Raw genomic sequence first — 4,857 nt, 5'->3', positions numbered from 1 at the left:
CAGCTGCCAGATGTTTGTGTCAGCAGTAAACAGCAGCCAGATGTTTGTGTCAGTAGTAAACAGCTGCCAGATGTTCCTGTCAGCAGTAAACAGCTGCCAGATGTTCGTGTCAGCAGTAAACAGCTGCCAGATGTTTGTGTCAGTAGTAAACAGCTGCCAGATGTTTGTGTCAGCAGTAAACAGCTGCCAGATGTTCCTGTCAGTAGTAAACAGCTGCCAGATGTTTGTGTCAGCAGTAAACAGCTGCCAGATGTTCCTGTCAGTAGTAAACAGCTGCCAGATGTTTGTGTCAGTAGTAAACAGCTGCCAGATGTTTGTGTCAGCAGTAAACAGCTGCCAGATGTTTGTGTCAGTAGTAAACAGCTGCCAGATGTTTGTGTCAGCAGTAAACAGCTGCCAGATGTTTGTGTCAGTAGTAAACAGCTGCCAGATGTTTGTGTCAGTAGTAAACAGCTGCCAGATGTTTGTGTCAGCAGTAAACAGCTGCCAGATGTTTGTGTCAGTAGTAAACAGCTGCCAGATGTTTGTGTCAGTAGTAAACAGCTGCCAGATGTTCCTGTCAGCAGTAAACAGCTGCCAGATGTTCCTGTCAGTAGTAAACAGCTGCCAGATGTTCCTGTCAGTAGTAAACAGCTGCCAGATGTTTGTGTCAGTAGTAAACAGCTGCCAGATGTTCCTGTCAGCAGTAAACAGCTGCCAGATGTTTGTGTCAGTAGTAAACAGCTGCCAGATGTTTGTGTCAGCAGTAAACAGCTGCCAGATGTTTGTGTCAGCAGTAAACAGCTGCCAGATGTTTCTGTCAGCAGTAAACAGCTGCCAGATGTTTGTGTCAGTAGTAAACAGCTGCCAGATGTTTGTGTCAGTAGTAAACAGCTGCCAGATGTTTGTGTCAGCAGTAAACAGCTGCCAGATGTTTGTGTCAGTAGTAAACAGCTGCCAGATGTTTGTGTCAGTAGTAAACAGCTGCCAGATGTTTGTGTCAGCAGTAAACAGCTGCCAGATGTTTGTGTCAGTAGTAAACAGCTGCCAGATGTTTCTGTCAGCAGTAAACAGCTGCCAGATGTTTGTGTCAGCAGTAAACAGCTGCCAGATGTTCCTGTCAGCAGTAAACAGCTGCCAGATGTTTGTGTCAGCAGTAACCAGCTGCCAGATGTTCCTGTCAGCAGTAAACAGCTGCCAGATGTTTCTGTAAGCAGTAACCAGCTGCCAGATGTTTGTGTCAGTAGTAAACAGCTGCCAGATGTTTCTGTAAGCAGTAACCAGCTGCCAGATGTTTGTGTCAGTAGTAAACAGCTGCCAGATGTTTGTGTCAGCAGTAAACAGCTGCCAGATGTTTGTGTCAGCAGTAAACAGCTGCCAGATGTTTGTGTCAGTAGTAAACAGCTGCCAGATGTTTGTGTCAGCAGTAAACAGCTGCCAGATGTTTGTGTCAGTAGTAAACAGCTGCCAGATGTTTGTGTCAGCAGTAAACAGCTGCCAGATGTTTGTGTCAGCAGTAAACAGCTGCCAGATGTTCCTGTCAGCAGTAAACAGCTGCCAGATGTTGCTTTGCAGCTGTAATCTAGTATCTCTGATGGTCACATGATGTCTCTTATATGAGTCACAGATGTGTTTTAACTTCCTGTTGAAGCAGCAGCTGCTCTGATGGATTCATGTTTATTATGTTGCAGCTTCTCTAATAATCTGCTGACGCTCAGAAGTCTGTGTTGTTTTGGTGACTTGAAGCTTTACGGTGTGAAAGTCTTTGTGAATGAAAGTCGTCCACAAGCGGAGCAGAACGTGGAGCCTCGTACGGAGATCTTAGGGGTGAATTATGCTCGTGAACATCTGACCTTCATCAGGTTTATGACACGTTCTGACTGAAACATCTGTAGAATCACTGCAGTTCAGCTTCAAACTGAATGTCAGCAGATGGATCCTGATGTGATTCAGGTCAGCTGCAGCTTATTGATCTCAATATGAGGATCAATAAAGTGACTTTTACTAACAGACTGAAGCCAACTCACATACAGTCCAATTAGTTCCTGTTGTTTCTGTGGTCGTCATGGTGACGGGCCGAACTGTCCGTTCATCATAGCAGGAGATCATATTAACATACTGTTGTTGTTTAATTATTGATTAACGGTTTAGTCTATAAGACGACGTCTTCAGATTCAGTTTATTGTCGACATCAATCATGAAGGTGACGAAGCTTCGGATGATCAGCTGCTCTCGGCCTCCAACACTTTCTTTTCTCTCTTCATCTCATTTTGTACATTTTCATTCTCTTCTTGACCAAATGTGAACTCTAATTTTTCACCAGTTTGTGAAGGATTTCTCCTCTGAACATGATGTAATCAGCCAGCTGGTGGCGCCGTGAAGCCTCCAGAATATTTTACTTAACATTTAGTTTCTCATGAAAACTTTAGTGTTAAAGCACATTTTAGTTTAAAGTGAATCACTCAGCGAGGCAACAGCTTGCTAACATTTCCAAGATGAATAACTTGTGTAAAACTAAACTTGACTGTAAATGCTAGAGGTGTAAAGTCGCAGCTCACGGCCTCACATCAGTCTGTGAGCTGCTCCGACTGACCGACTGTAGATTTGTACAGATGTGAAGATGTTTGCTGGTTTCCTTCCTGTCTGATGTCCTCGGAGCTTCTAGTGTGTTTGAGCGCCCCCTGCTGTAGACCTGGATGCTAACCTCTGTGTTGGGTTTGTTAACACTCATTGGACGTGCAAATAAAAACAAGTTAGCCATGATGCTCCGTCTGACGCCTCGTTTGTTCACAAGTCTGTTTCATGATTTGTTGTCTTTCTTCTGTCTCTTCATCTACGAGGACAAGAAGACGAAGAGCTGGAAGAAGTACTGACAACCTTTACTGCAGTACAAGTACTAATACAGCCGTGTAAAAGTACTGCATGAAAAATCCTACTACAGTAAAAGTACATAAGTATTATGAGCTTGATGTAGTTAAAGTATTGCAGTAAAAGTACATTCAGTTCAATTCAATTCAGTTTTATTTATATAGCGCCAGATCACAACAGAAGTCATCTCAGGACACTTTTCACATGAAGCAGGTCTAGACCGAAATCTTAAATCTACAGAGACCCAACAATTCCCCCATGAGCAGCAGCAGGAAAAACTCCCCTTTAATGGGAAGAAACCTCAAGCAGAACCCGGCTCTACGTGGACGCCGTCTGCTTTGACCGGTTGGGTTGAGAGAGAGAGAGAGAAGGGGGCGGGGGGGGGGGGGGGGGGCACAGAGAAGCAGAACAACAACAGATACATGACTAGAAGCAACAAACAGCAACGATGAAATGTAGAAAGTAGCATCACATGGAAATACTCAAGTAAAGTACAAGTACCTCAAACTGTACTTCAGTACAGTATTTGAATAAATGTACTTGTGAAACCTGTAGACGTTAATAATATTATTCAGTTTCCAGCTGCTGTCTGACAGAAGTAGAAGAAACATTTAGAGTAAAATCTGATATTTGTAAAAACATGAATGTTTCCTCTTCTGTCTCTTTTTTATGTCTCAAATATACATTTTACTTAAACATTCGTTGTTCATTTAGAAACGTGTTTGAACCAAAATCTTCTTTCAACAATCAGCTGAAGACGGTTTTATTTAATTTAGCTTTTTAATCCGTTATGTGTTTATATGTTCATGGTTTATTTATTGATGTAGGATCAATAAAAAGGATTTGGAACCATGTACAGAGTTAAACATGAACGTTATCATGTGATGTATCAGAGTTATCTTTCACCTGCAGGTCACAATTAAAACACAACAGCAGCACAATAACAGAACAGTAGGAAACACAAACAGGACACTAATATATAATTAAAGCTGGAAGCAGCGTTGAACGAGCCCTCGCACCTCCACGCATGTCGGGCCGCGGCGCAATCGAAGGTCTTCTGTGACCGGCATGTAGATGTTTTCAGACCCGGCTGTTTTCAGACAGTGTAAGAAGGAGATAAACATCACTTCCTTTGTCCACTGTTTTACCTGCTGCTGGGGCTGCTTCACTGATATGTTGTAGGGGGCGCTATTCATCCAGTTTACATCACTGATGGAATATTGTCATGTAGACGTGTTCGGGCCGGGACTCTTATCAAACATGTAAAGTTTGGTGCAGACTGGAGCATTTACAATAAAGTTATAGCAACTTCCTCTGTCATGGTGAAACATCAAATCTCAACGGTGTGAAGATGAGAATTTCCTGCAGGGTGAGACATGTCTGTCTCGCTCACACCTGTCTGTCTCGTTCACACCTGTCTGTCTCGCTCACACCTGTCTGTCTCGCTCACACCTGTCTGTCTCGCTCACACCTGTCTGTCTCGCTCACACATGTCTGTCTCGCTCACACATGTCTTTCTCGTTCACACCTGTCTGTCTCGCTCACACCTGTCTGTCTCGTTCACACCTGTCTGTCTCGTTCACACCTGTCTGTCTCGTTCACACCTGTCTGTCTCGCTCACACCTGTCTGTCTCGCTCACACCTGTCTGTCTCGTTCACACCTGTGGCATCAAAATCATGAAAGTTTTGGGTCCATTCACTTGAATTTCAATTAGTAAATTGAAAACTCTTGATGAGTTTGTGTGTAAAACAAATTAATTTCCTAATTTTCATCAAGTCTATTTTTAGAAAAGTAAAGACTTTTAACCCACATGACCTGGTGAAAGTGTGATTGACATGTGACCTGTCAGGTGTGTAGAGACAATAAGTAACTGATACTCATATATGTGAATGGAGAGTGTGAGTGAACCGCTAGCTGCTCGGGTCCTAATAAAGGAAAAACTGCAGTACAGAGATACACATTTTAGTTTTGATTTTATTTTTCTGCAGCACTTTATCACTAAACTGTCA

The sequence above is a fragment of the Thunnus maccoyii genome, chromosome 10 (genome assembly GCF_910596095.1).
Source record: "Thunnus maccoyii chromosome 10, fThuMac1.1, whole genome shotgun sequence".
In the NCBI taxonomy this organism is placed as follows: Eukaryota; Metazoa; Chordata; class Actinopteri; order Scombriformes; family Scombridae; genus Thunnus; species Thunnus maccoyii.
Note: the sequence above shows the minus strand (reverse complement) of the source record.